This window comes from Pithys albifrons, chromosome 2 (genome assembly GCF_047495875.1).
Source record: "Pithys albifrons albifrons isolate INPA30051 chromosome 2, PitAlb_v1, whole genome shotgun sequence".
NCBI lineage: Eukaryota > Metazoa > Chordata > Aves > Passeriformes > Thamnophilidae > Pithys > Pithys albifrons.
This window is the reverse complement of record NC_092459.1, coordinates 69,919,891-69,935,052: the sequence shown is the minus strand read 5'-3', so window position 1 is coordinate 69,935,052 and position 15,162 is coordinate 69,919,891. Positions and strand designations below refer to the sequence as shown.

The 15,162-nt window shown below is 35.9% G+C and overlaps 1 protein-coding gene across 6 annotated transcripts in view; it reads right to left on the bottom strand.

Annotated features, from left to right (window-relative positions):
* QKI (QKI, KH domain containing RNA binding) overlaps window positions 1-15,162 on the bottom strand; it is a 155,860-nt gene that overhangs the window by 118,350 nt on the left and 22,348 nt on the right. The gene's annotated exons all lie outside the window — the stretch shown is intronic.

The window sequence follows — 15,162 nt, the reverse complement described above, 5'->3', positions numbered from 1 at the left end:
ACTATTTACATGTGTATTATTCACACCTTGAAGTATTTACTTGAAAACTGTAGTTCAATGGTCATAAACAGGGTAATTAAAAGTGAATAATTTTATTCAAATCTAGGTAAGTGCCACTAAACTGTAATAATCTGAGAACGGTCAAAAAAATCTTCTCTTCTTTAACCAAAAAATACATTAAACAAGAAGTTACATTTTACTTCTACAACTGTTAAAACTGGTATCTGAATTGATGCTTAAAGAATAAAAAAATCCCACATTTCATAACTTCTGGAATCCCAACGATTATAAAAAGCTCTCAATGAGTTTATTTCAAAATCACTGAAAAATTACTTAAAATGAACCTATTAACCAAGTTTCAAACATAAAAACTAACATTGAAACAGGATTGTTCCCAAAGCATTAAGACTTAAAATAGCACAGGCTGTAAAGCAAAACCAGATATCAGCAATTCCAGTCTCCTACTCAGAACTGTTACATCTGCTTTCAAAACCTTCAGCATTAACATGACACCAAACCCAGAAATCTTATGTTTTCATCTAAACACAGGAAGCCACAGAAAGAAGTCACTTGAAACTCTAGCAGCAGACAAGGGATTAATATAACCTCTGTTTCATAATCAGTTTCTTCTCTGGCAAATGATTAATAGCTGAGATTTCACCACTTGAAAAGCTGTGGGACAGGAGGAGAACGTCAGAAATGAGGTATCTCTGAAATGCATACTCCAGAGCAAGTTGTTTCTCCACTGGAAACTGACATAATCATGTATGCTACATCATGATTTGGTAGTTAACACCTGTTTAGAATGGAAAACACAAATTTTGTCACCACAGAATCATAGCTCAAAAACCTCATCTCCTTCTACACTGACAATTTTGGCAATGAGTACAAATTCCTCAGAACTTCAAGCAGTATTTATACCAGCTTCTGTATATAAAAAAATTCTTCAGCACATCTCTTTGAACAAATACTATTATCCTTTGGCAGACTCTGTTTCCTTTTCATTCTCTTCAGATTTTCCATTAATTCACACTACACTGGAACAAGATAGGCAGTCTGCAGAAGTACTGAGGCATAAGTAACACCATGGCCATTTTTATTTATATTTGGCAGCTACTGAGTAGCTGCCAAATATAAATTTCCTTCTAAAACATATCTTTCATACAGAACATAATCAGTAGACATCCTAGTTTTCAGAGGAGAAAATGAACATTTATTTTAATCTTTCCCTTGAAAATAATCCTATGTCACATTCGTAACACTTGAAAGTCAAACATTCAGAACACACATAGATAACCTGAGGACTACCATTCAATTCTGGCTTGTGTGAAACCTAAACTATCTACCATGCCTCAAACTTTACAGAGACACCTACCAACTCAAGGTTTGCTACTCCACTACAGACCAAACACCTGAAATTTAGTTTTCTTTGCTTGTATAGGTTTTTATCTTCTCTCTCCACACTCAAGTCAGCGGTAATAATGACAAACATCAGGAAAGGGACAGTCAGCTAGATCAACTCAGCAGTATCACTGGCTCCTCAAGTAATACCATTTCTGCTGCTTCTTGGCATTTTATCTTGTCTCTTGCCTTAGATACTTTCCCTAAGACCTCAGAAGAAACATTTGGATGCAAAAGGTAAAATAACAAGCAGGTATTTTCAGTTTTCTTTAACTACTGATCAGGTCTCCAAACTCTCTTTCTCTGTAATGCATTATCTGGGAGCCTGCCTTTTCACTTACCTGGCATTTGACAAAACTGAAGGACTGCTGCTTAAGTGACAAAATAATTAGATCAAATCTCAGTTCACCCATTCTCTCTCACTTATAGCTATGGATAGAACACAATTTATCATCCTTCATAACATATCAGTGCAGCCCACTACAAGCATTGTCCAAAACACAACACTCCTGATGTCACTTATCTGTTCAATATGCCTCCTGGGTTTTTTCAGATTCTGCTGAATCCTTTTACACATCTTAAAGAATACTTATTTTTTTCTTTTATGACTAATAGCAATTACCTCATCTGCATCTTGGTTAATTACATCGCTAGTGTCTCCACAAGACACCATACAAAGTATTGAATTTTGATGACAATCTTTCCTTTTACAGTCTCCATTATATCCAATTCAAGCTTCTAGTCCCTCGAGTATCTTGCAATTTTGCCACTAGCTTTAGGCAGCTATGAGAATCTACAGAATTATTCAGTACCTCTCTCAAATTCATCAGGAGTAAATAAGGTTCCAGAAAGCCTCACCTGCAGCATGTAGAAAAGCTAAAAGCTCTGCTCTCCCTTAAGCTCTGCCAAGCATCTGTTTTATTCTGTTCTGAAACACTTTAAAGTAATTAAAAATCCAAGGACTAGCACAAAAGTAGGAAGGTCACATCCTCAAATCACACCTTTTAATTTTCTAGTACTGAATTCACGTATCATTAGAGGAAAATAAGAGAGAGAGGGAAACTCAAATAAACAGCCTTTTATTTAGACTTATTTCACATTTCTTACACACTACCAAGTAGTTTCTTGGGCATGTCTCTCATGAAATGACACTTCTCAGGTTCACTGGCAAGCCTTTAGCTCCTTCACATTTACAATTCTTTACAGATTCTTCCATCTCATAGGAAGTCAACTGATTTAAAAATAAGGAAAGCTTTACTTTAAAAGTGAACATCTAAGTACAATTCTAGGTACTTTACCTCTGTCATAACACTGCAGGGGTAATTATGTTGTGTAACACTCTAGGGATTTAAAGGAGAGTTAGTAAGGAGAGATAATTATAATGCAAAAAAAGCATACAGCAGCTTCACCACGCTTCTAAAACCTGTGAGTTCTGCAAATGCAGTAATAAGTCTCATTTCAGAAGATTTAAGTATTCATCTCTGCTGGGGGTGAAAGTAGAAACTCACATGAAGGATTTCAAAACCCACCTTACACACCTTTAACAATACCCTGGTCCGTATGTTCTATGCAATAAGTTTAGCAGCAAATGACAAATTTGTCTTGCTCACAGCAGGGTAGTGGAGGAACAGACTCAAAAAAGGACAAACTGGTTTCAATATATTTTTCTTTTTCCACCTTAATATGGCATGACATAGTCAGCCATGGTAGCAATGACATACATTCTGGTCCAGAGGGCATTTTAATTCCTCTGTCCTTGAAAACTATACAAGTAATGTAATCTTTTGTTTCCTACCGCTACAGATGATCTCTTCCCATCTCTCTATCTAGGATACAACCTGAAGCAGGACATACTGTTTTTAATGCCCACACTGGTCTAGAGATATGTACTTTTTAGATTTCTTCATGAAACTTAAAGTGTTCTTCCCTCTTGAGCACACAAAGAACAGTGTTCCTGAGTGTTAGTCATCACATTAAAAGCTGTTAAGAAGTTACTCCTTTTCAGCTGTCAATTATTCCCTTAGAGGAAGCAAGACACTCCACGTGTTTAAGTCTGCTGGATTGAAACGCAAAATAGGTTTACATAAACCATCCAGCAAAAATATTCAAAGCAGAAAATCACTGAAAAGGTTCAAATTCTTCCTCTCCCACCACTTGGCAAACCACTCTCATCCCCAGTGACCACAGCTTTACTATTTCTCACCATGAAGGCTTCCTCTAAATTACAAAACTTTATCTTTTGGAAGAGCAGCAGACTTGGACACTGCTTAAAACTAATGAACTTCTTGCAGTTTAAGCCAGAACTAAGAATTTGAAGAATTGAAACAAATCTTCTGATGTTACCCATTTGTTCCAATTCAGCTACATCTGTTTGAACAGTTAAAGTGGCACCACTTTCAGCTGTTTCCTTCCTAAGTCAAAGTGCAGTCATCAACGCACATGGAATTTAATTTTTGAAAAGGGAAATAAGAAGTGTTTATCTGTCACAAAAGAGACCCTTAACCATCATTCATGATTTTCACAACACACAGAAAATGGGGGTGGGGCAAACCAACTGCCAAAATCGGCAAGAGATTCAGAGTGAACCAAACCACTGAACATCTTTTAACACAAGTGGGCATGCTTCCTTAATAAAGTGAAGCACCACAATTTTAAAGATTCTCAAACGCAAGCTAGTTTCCATATAAAAAAATAATAAAGTTAATTTTAGAGCTAAAAGTTTAAGAGTTATGGTAAGAAAAACAGTTATGTTCATCAGCTGAAGATCTACACAGCACTTGGTGATGCACAGAATATTTTGTTTCAGTTTTCTATTTTCTCACAGATATCAAGTTATGCCCAAAATATCAATGACACTAAATTTTTTACACACAGCGTAATTTTATGTATTTGACAAGAAAAAAAGTAACTTTTTTCCTCTCCCTTACAGACTGTGGCACTAAAATGAAGAATAAATAATGCCTTCAGTATTTCAACAATGGTTTTTTGCAAGGAGTGAAAAATTTTGATAACTATCAGAGATGACTTTAGTGAGTCCATCAAAGTCAAAAAATTAACATGCATTGTGCTGAGGGAGCAGGCAGGGAAATAAATGATTCAAGTCCCTATTCATTCTTTATGACTACACAGTTTAATTTTAAATGCAACAAAACCTGTGCAGTAAGCTAATATTTTTATAAAATGTTATTATTGCATACAACTGATGGTAGATCATCAATGTAGGCACTTAAGAGTTACTTTTAAGCAACACAATACATTTGTTTCTGATTCTTTTGTAATCAGAAAGGTCTCCAAACTAGTAGTTTAAAAACATTCCAATATACCAGCATATAACTACCACTTTGGAGGATCCAAAACCACCGAATATGGATCCAGAATTTATACAGGCAAACTATTCCATTTTCCATTAAAGCATTATCCATCAATTAGAAAACTGCAACTAGATACCAGTTCTTTTTATAAAATACACAGCACTTCAAACAGCATCCAATAATATTGTAAGCAATATGGAAAACATAACTAAGAATGGAGAGAAAAAGTATGTAACTACTATATTCTACTCTTACTGAAAAATCTGTAAAGACAAGTGAATTATAACCTCTCTTAAAAGTGTTATGAAGGCCAATACAGAGCATGTACTCAAACTATGAGATGAGTGGCATGCTGATGTCCCTCCTCTGCACAAAAAGAACCTTGTTGACACAGCATGAACCAAATTCAAATACAACCTATAGAAAACCCAAAGTAACACCACACCATTAATGCACTAGATCAATAACCACAATCTCTCAGAAGAAATGAAAATGAATGTCAAAGTTCTGCACACCACCACTGAGAATATGGCGTACACGTCAGCAACAATGTCACCCAACAAAATAAAAAATGTTTGCATTTCAAATTTCAATTCATTGTTTTAATGCATTGGAAAAACTATAGGTCCTTCTCCTTTGCTCCTCTGTGCCCAATCCAGCTGTACTCTTTCAATGATTAAACTGTCAGTCCAATGATAAGTGGGCAGCACTTTCAGCAATTTGTCAGCACTCTTGGTGTCAAAATTCAGTCATTTCTTTTTGCAAGAAGAGCCTGCAAAACTCCTTTTGTGGGCAATTGTAAGGTTTGTATTAAACTAACATCAAAACCAAATAGGGCACACTCATCTGTTCTCTTTGTATAAATGTCAACAAAAAGCTTTTAAGTGCTTTATTATTGGTGGAACATTGCAACTCATGTGTTTTCTAATCTGGCAGCTTTAGTATGCTTACTTGGCAAAGAAATAGTTGGTTTTATTCATCACAATTTAACAGTCTTCACAGTTAACACCAGTACTATTTGCCACTATTGCTGATGCAGCAGAAATAGCAACGCCAGCAAAAAAAGAGTAATTTTTAATGTTGTGCCACATGGACCTGCACCCTGCATGCATCATCAGTATACACACAGACTAAAATGCTGGCAAGCATTTACACCTCCCACCCCCGACATTAATCAGTGAAACGCCTGAGCATCAGACAAAGAAGATTCATAGCATCGTTCCTTCAGAAACCACTACAGAGTGAAAAGAAAATTTAGACTTAGGATCAACCATCCAAACTGCTAAAACAGAATTTTGACAAATTTTCATGTATCAGCAATTTTGGTTTAGAGAATGACACTGAACACTGACATAATTACTTGACAAATTTAAAACAGTCATGCAGTTGTTTCCACTTACTGAAACTCGCATTTATGATATTTAACATTATGATACATCAAAATGGCCAGAGCAGGTCTGGCAAAAAGACTATCAACCCTGCACTACATCTGACAGTGGTAATCTGAATTTGCATAGAAAAATAACATAAAGAAGATTAAATACAGTCGTCTCCTCATTTTCTTGGTAAGCTCAAAAAACTGTACATTTAACGTGAAGTTCTTGTATGTGTCTCCTCATATCCCAGCACTACACTCAAAAACCTAAATAACATAAGAATCAGTATAGAAGTTCCCAAGAGCATATTTGAAAGAACTTTTCAGCAGTCTCCTTGGCATATTGAACTAACATAACACAGTAACTGACAGACACTATCCATCCACATCCAGATGAGTACCTTTGTAAAACGAAAAGTTTCTTGAGGTAAGTAACTATCTGACAGACAGAAAACAGTAAAACTAAACTAAATTTTTAAGACTTAACTTTTAAAACACTTAACTTTCCTTAACATTAAAGATCTGGAAAATTAATAGAGAATATTCATATGTGTTAAGTCTCAGCACTAGATTAAACCTACACAATAACTCAGTTCACGTAAATGAACACACACTGTTCTGCTTCTTACAAAATTTCCTTACAATATGGGTTAGATTAGCAGCATCAAACTCTTCAAAACATTTGCCATTAGTAAAGTCCATCAGCACAGCACAACTGCTGAAGCAGATTTGGTGGCTCACATGTGTATCAAGGCTTAATTACTGCCATCACAAAAATCTACTCTAGTTCCCTTTGGCAGCAAGTTGTCCCTAAATACTTACAGAATCAATTCGGTTGGAAAAGCCCCCTGAGACCATTGAGTCCAACCTGTGACCCAACACCATCACGTCAGCTAGACCATGGTACTAAGTGTCACGTTGAGTCTTTCCTGAAAGACTTCTGAGGACAGTGGCTCCACCATCTCCCTGGGCAGCCCCTTCCAATATTAAATCACCCTTCTGTGAAGAAATTTCTCCTAATGCCCAACCTAAACTTTCCCTGAGGCAGCTTAATACCATGTTCTCCTCTCTGTCACTGGTTCCCTGGGAGAAAAAAAAAACAACTCCCACCTGGCTACAACCTCCTTTCAGGTGGTTGTAGAGAAATAAGGTCACCCCTGAGTCTCCTCTTGTCCAGGATAAATAGCCTCAACTCCCTCAGTTGCTCCTCACAGGATTTACTCTCTAAACCCTTCACCAGCTTCATTGCCCTGCTCTGGACTCGCTCCAACACCTCAATGTTCTTCCTTAGTTACAGCTAGCACAGATAAATGAACATCAAAATGCTAAATCTATTCAAAGTTTTTGTTTTCCTTTCCACACCTAGTAGCATAAATCACATGTCTGGCAGGTAACCACAATAAACAACTTGAATATCTCAGATGTGGGAGAATCTACAGTGAGACAAGTCTGCACAAATGACTAATCACCACAAAGGTTAATGAAAGGAGTCATCCATTCTATGAGATTTAAAAAACAATGTTACTTGGTGCTATTTAAAAACATCAGCTTGACAGTATCAGCTCAGACAGAATTTCTATGGTGTTAGTTCCTTGGGTGGGTATTTTTTAAGCAAAAATCTGTTACCTCAGTTTACTATGTTTTTTTAAATTGATCTTTGTGAGCAATGTAGCTTGACTGGTCTGCAATGGACCTGCTCTACCCAAACACTATCCCATGTTCCCTTCACAACAGAATCAACTTCTGTCTGCTTTCCACGGGTATATTCTCCATATATGAAATAAACTGTATTTATATTGACCAACTATGAAGTTATGCAATGGAAAGCTGTCGAGTTAAAGCCAGAAGAACATTCTCTCAGAAAGTATACTGAGCACTTCTGAAAACAGCAGCCTAATTCATACCAGAATTCCACTGGCACTAGCACAGAAATCCCACACTCTGCTGCTCTGCCAGTATGTGCAAGGAGTTCCTGAAAGTAAAGGGCAAGACACTATTTTACAACCTTAAACTCAAACAAAGTAATTAACAAATTCCTAGCCAAGGAATAATAATACAATTAAAAATAATATAAATAATATAATAAAATATAAACAATAATAGAAAATACTGAGTTTTAAAGTTTACTGTAGAATTAAAATGATGATGGATTTTACCTAAATTTCAGGTTTGCTTATTCTTGGAACTGAGAAGTAAAAACTACTAAAAAAACCTACTTGAAAACTAAACAGCAACACCATTAGAATTTTTTCCCCTATTCAAGAACACATCTTAAAAGAGTCAGCAATTACAAAGAGAAACATAGAGCACATGCAGGTTTTTTCTCAGTCTTTGGAAAACACCCACAATGATCCTCCACTGATAGCAATGACAAGAAAACATTCCATGTACACTTTGTCTTTCGTATGAAAGGAGTGTGGGAATTTTTTTACTTCCATGATCACACAAAAATAATTACCTATTCACTACCACAGTAATGTTAGTGAGTCTTCTGTTTTACTAGTTATTTTAAGGCCAAAGTAGATTTTGCACATTTTAACATGCAAACCCAATCTGAGAGAACACAAAACTTGATCAATAATATAAAGTATTTCAGGAATTTTTGGAAAGATTTATATCCTCCTGTTTCCACTGTCAATTTTTCACACTGTTTTGCACGTCTTTCTGTGTCACAAAACTCAGTCAGTGCAGCCACTGATTACCTGATATGTTAGAAAAGCTAAGATATCTGGACCATACCTACATACTTCATGAGTTAAAGGAGAGAAAAAGTAATTAGTATTAGCTGATTAGTTGTGAAGTATTAACATTATGCATTCTGTATTAAAAAACAGAATACTGCCATTGAGATGCTGATGAAAACACTCTAATTATAAAAACCTGGATTTGGGGACTATAGTTTTTTATCTGTGACATATAAAAAACCTGTGACTGTTGGTTATCAACTGAGGAATCTACCCAATACTGGAAGATACGAAACATCAAAATGTGATAAAACAAGCGTATCTAGTGATAATCAAGTGAATTAGTTATTAATTGATCACTTTTGGTTCTAAGCTGCAAGCCTATCAAAACAAGGCTTTTCCAGTACTTGTAAGCAAGGTCTCTTTATGTATATCTGAAGCACAATTTGGTAAGAGGCTGGGCTGACGGCTTTCATAACTCCAACTGTAACATAATCCATTTGAATAGGAATGACTAGTTCCTCTCATTCCCAATTTACTTTTTATTTGCTGACTACATACAACAGTAATACAATCCCACTTTTACACACACTTTCCCCCATCACGTGGCACTGTTTTAAATGCTGCCCTACCCTGGCTCCGTTAGCATTTTATTCACCAGCCTAAGAAAGTAAACATTTTTGACAGACAAGTACCAGCACCAACAAGTTAGTAATCTATGACATTAAACACATTAACAACTGCATTTCTCTGGCACTAATTACATTATGAGGAACCACTGTGCAACTTTAAATTAAAGCACTGGAAGACTTCCAAACAATAGGAAGCACATAAAGTCTACTTAATCACAATCTCTACTTAACCAAATACATAACCAGCACTGTAGCTTAACCAGCTTGACAACACAGCTGACCAAAATTAAGCATTATCCATCGGTGTCAAAAGATTATACACATCCAAACACATCTTTTAGTTTATATTTATTAAGCTACAAAGCTTAATTAGCAGGCACCACTTCTTAATATAGCACTAGTCAAATATTCCTGCGTGTCACAAACTGATAAACTTATCCATTACACTCCTGGTGAACCAACACTTGGCTTTAGTAAGGAGAGACGACTTCAAAGGAGATGCCCATCAAATGAAGTTATTACTAAGATTAGATTTCAAAACAGGTAACTTTGATGAGGTAATCAAACTTGATAGCAAATCATCTGAACACAAGAGATCAAATACAAATGTTGGAAAGAGAAAAACTGAAAGCTCTGATTTGGAAGTACAATAAGCAAACATGTGGTCATGCAGGGAAACACTCCAAAACTTTGTTCCAGAATAAATACTCCATCCAGACACATTAGTCCATTGTTATTATTATGCCAAATTTCAAATATGTTGAAGAACTTAAAAAAACGGTGTGAAAGTCTGTAAAGCAAATGACAAGTTTACCACAGATAGACTAACAGTGCTAGACTAACACAAGAGCTGTAAACGTGCTCAAGAAAACAGTGCAATGCTAAGGTGAGTTCCCCATGCAATGCTCTGCATGGAATTTAACTGAAGAAATTTGGTTAAAATATGGCAGGGAAGTTGGAACTATATGATCTTTAAGGTTCCTTAAAGCGTTCTATGATTGTGTGAAAGGCGGACTCCTAGAAAAGCTCTTCCAGGTACAAGCTAAAACAAAGTGACAATAGCTGTGTTAAAAGTAATACTAATCATAAGGAGGTTGACCAAAAGTGATGAAAAAAACTCACAAAGGGTGAACAGAATAATCTCTAAAAATTAATTAGTGAAGAGGAATCTCACTCTAAACTGTTATTGCTGCGAAACAAGGAGGTTCCCCCACCAACAGAAAGTGTTCTGTATGACACTGATGGGATGCAAAACCGATTATCAATCACACACTGACCAGGAGGGACACCAAGCAGTGACAGCAGTGAAGGAGCAAGTATCTCAACATAGCTTGTATGGCATTTTCAACAGTGACTGGAAAAAACTGCACAAGCAACTCTTAAAAAGATGCACACAATTTCAGTCATCTTCATTTATAATAATACTGAAAATATTAAAGTATATTTGCATTATGGAAAAATGGACAGCCACTCATAGGAAAGGAAAAAAAAGATATTAGCTCATTATCAATACATTAAGGAGTGCCACCATAAAAAGAGTTACAAGAGCAACATGTGTTGAAAAATTAAATAGATTTTAACTGGCCACAAGTGCAGTAGTAATAAACACTTAATTTGAGACACGTGATTTTGGAAGAACTTACTATAGTGAATTTTCTTCCCTGGGGAAAAAAATTAAATCAAAACATGATCTGTTTTCAGATAACATAAATGATAGATAGCTTGGGATAGGATTTCCTTACCAAGATAGCCTTCAAGTTAAAACAAATTAGGTCACACACCACAAAGTAAATAATTCTGTGTGCAGATGGTTTATCAAACAGCTCTAGGACCCATGCCTATCATATGTACAGCAAGATTAGATCTTTTATTTCAAGCACCAGTCTTAAAAAGAATCTATTAAGAATGCTACATATGCTTAAGAAGTTTTACCTTATTGCAAATTTTAATTTATTATACAAACATAATCAGCAACGAAGACTTATATATCTGAAATATAACCAGAAAAAATTTGAGTAACATCATTACTTTAACCAAGGTGTTGAAAGGATTAAAAAAATGCTTGTATTTATGCTAGTTGGTACATTCAGAAAAATAGCACTACTTAAAAACTGTCACTGAGTTCCTCTATTACAACTGTTAAACAACTGCAGTATCACATTGAAGTGATTAAGATAACCACTCACCTTTGAAAAGCTGATCATTTTTCATCAGCTTTGAGGAAACACAAAAACCAGTGTGTTTGAAATCACTGCAAATACATACACCTAAGCAAGTTCCTGAAAGATTAATGTATCCATGTAAACATGGTTCTCTGGGGAAGTGAAACCTGGCAGCAAACCAAATCTTAAACTAAACCTGAGACATAACTTGGAGGTTAAAAAAGCAGGTGGTTGATAATTGTAATTTTTACTAAAGCTGAGTATTTTTTCAGACATGAACATAAGTTAAAATGAAGAGACATGTTAGTATACTAATCTTACTGTTATCCATCCTTTTGTACTGTGCATTAGTTCAGCCACCTGACTCAACACATTATCAACCAGCAGGAAATCAGCAAGGCAACTAACTCATTCTAAACATGCACAGACAGCAAAACTTTAGAGAATCAACTACTGCTACCATCATCACACTCTGACAAAGTGAGAAATAAGAACATTGCTACTTAGGTTTCTTTTACTACAATGAAAGTTACTGTTATTTGCCCTAATTTGTTTATTGTTATTCCACAAAGTGAATGGTATGTTTAACTTAACTTGCAGTTGAATATGTAAAAACCTACTTAAACCATGTTTTAAATGTTCCATTTCTGTCAAGAAAAAGCAGAGCTCTTAAAAAAAAAGCTCCATTTAAGAGTATTTTTATACTATTTCAAAATCCCATTGACTATCAGTGGTATAGGTAGATTCACATTCCTGTTGCTCCTTTACATGATAAACAGGTACTCACTTTTCAAAAACTAGAGTTCTACCTCCTCTATTAGGTGGACTTCCACAAGCACAGGAACACTCTCACTGCCCTCAAACATAACGGAGCTTGCACTCAGAATAATGAGGCTGTAGAGGGCCTACCTACTATGTATACAGAAGTAAGTATTCAGTTAGTGATACTACTCTAGAAGTACTATTTCTAGAATTAATCAGAGTAAAACAGACTAGGCTGGCCATTCCAATCACCCTTCTTTTTCATTTTACACATGGTATTCAATTTGTATATAACATCAGTCCCTCATTAAGCATTTCTGCCTTGACAGTGAGGCAGCCACAGTCAAAATCACCCTTGGAGTATTTTAGTCAGCACAAGTCAAAACTACCTTGAACATATCTAAGGGTGCACAGATAACTTAGGCCCTTTGCCAGGAGAGTCCCAGCAACATGGTTACATATGCTGGTAATCAGCAGCCAACTAAAACGTAATAAAACAAAACCACAGCCTTTCCTCAAAAAAACATCAATTGCTCTCTCATCAGGAATGTGAAGAGGTTACTATTTCTTGATCAATCGCTGCTAATTTTTTTAGAGCTGCACAAGGTAACTTGCCTGGGAACTATGACAATATTATCATATACCCTTGGTTCCAAAATACATAGCAAAAATGACATTATTAATTGAAATAATTATTCATATTTCTAATCCTCAAATATTATTACTAATCAGTAACAATAATTATTAACATTACTGGATATTTAGACCCTGCTTTGAGACACCACACCAGTAAGGTATCACCCTCAACAGTAAGTGCATCGCTTCTTTCCACATAAATAAGTATACACTGTCTTGGGCTATACCTTGTCTTTAAATTAATATTTTCCTGTTAACACCAAGAGGCATTTTCTAAAAAGCCTGAAGGAATTGTACTTTTCAAGGAAAAAGACCTTTATGAATAATTTCATGAAACACTATAAAGAAATCAAAGATGTGATTTCTTTTTCCCCTAGGACATTAAAGACAATTGCTTCTAGAAAACACATCCCAAACTTAAGTACTTGTTAAAACACTCAGTGCACACGTTTAACTTTTAAGATAAAAACTGAATACACTTTGAGCATGTTTTGGTGTAATCTACCAAAAAAAAGGAAATGTGACTTTACAATGCTTTAAGGGCATAGGGGTCTCTTTAATAAGCATCCAGACCCCTTCTGAAATATATCTGATCATTGCAGATGACTTTCGTGGGGTTTTCTCAGTTTTTACAAGACACGTACTTTGAGACAGCAAAATCCAGCACAATATGCATACACAGCATTAACAAAACCACAGATGTGTTAAGCAACATATTTAAGGTAATGGACAAATTTTCAAGTAATTGTGACTAATACTCATTAAGTAGAATGATGATCATTTTTTCCTCCTTCCTTACTTATCCTTTGTTTCCTTGATAAGCTTGTTATTCTACAAGTCACCTGTGACAATCACTCAAATCTGATAGCACCGTAGTAGGACCCTGCAAGTCTCTCAGAGGCAGCTCTGGTTCTTACTCCTTTGTGGAGGAAAAAAAAAGTAAAAAACCGCCAACCAAACAAAAAAAAACTAATAACACTTCAGAGAACTGCTGCCTGAAATTCTCCAATATCAGAAACATCACTTTTCCAAAACAAGCGTGCCTGAAAGTTCTCATCTGTGTGCATCTTATGGATCAGTTTCACTGTCACGAAACAACTATACTTGTATCTGGCAACTTGCTAAATTCAACCAGTCAGCTAGACTGGCATTTTTCCATTCAAAGACCTCTGCTGCATGAAATAAGGTATTAACTGACAGCAGAAGAAGATACTGTCCAGCAGCATAGGAGGAATGAGACAATTTGTCTCTGGGTTTCACAGATCTTTCCTGACAGCAAAGACATGGCAAGACTCCAAAACTTTGAGTTTACTCCAGGTTCTGAAAAGCAGTTTCCTGTAGCAGACACATACTTTTTGACTGTTTTCCTCATTCCAAAACTTTTCTTACTCCAAACTGTGTTGCCTCCATGCTCAAGTCCCATTTTTTGCCTAGCAACATACAATTCTTCATTCCTTGAGTCAATTCTTGTTTCCACACAACACTCTCTACTACCTCCACAAACTACGAAGGACAGATACACCATCAGACCATCTTAACCTAACACCATCTTTCTGTTTAAAACAAACAAACAATTCCTTCTTAAAAGCTGAAATTTCAGAAAAAAACCAAAGCTTTTGCTTACAACATGGGAAACTCAGTCGGTTCTCTCAAGTCCACCCCCCAGATCCACAGAAACTGGCAGCAGCAATTACATGGCTTCCTCAGGCTGGAGTAAAGCATGCCTATCCTATAGGATAGCTCAGTCAGAGACATTTGATGGAGGTGCAGCACATACTCAGCAGGATACTAATTTTGCACATTTAAATACTCAAATGCAAACATGAGACCTATCTCATTTAAATCCAGACAAAATTACAAAACCACTCACTTTAGCAACCTCTCACAGAAAATTTTAAGTGTATTTTGTTTTAAAATACTAGGACTTCTCCCCCACATTCATTCTTGAAAACTTTTTCACTGCTTTAACTGAAGCCTGAACTACACACTAAGCATGAGAAGCTTTAGGTAGTTCTGCAAATTTAGTACAACAGAAAAGGCCATTTAGTGGAATATATAATGCAACATAATCACAAGTTGTATCTGAGCTATTTAAAATATATATTATAGGACCACACATTCCTGAGATCATATCTGCAGCTTTACATGACATAATTCATATACTTCTTCAGAAACACACCCATACTCTGAATGACTGAA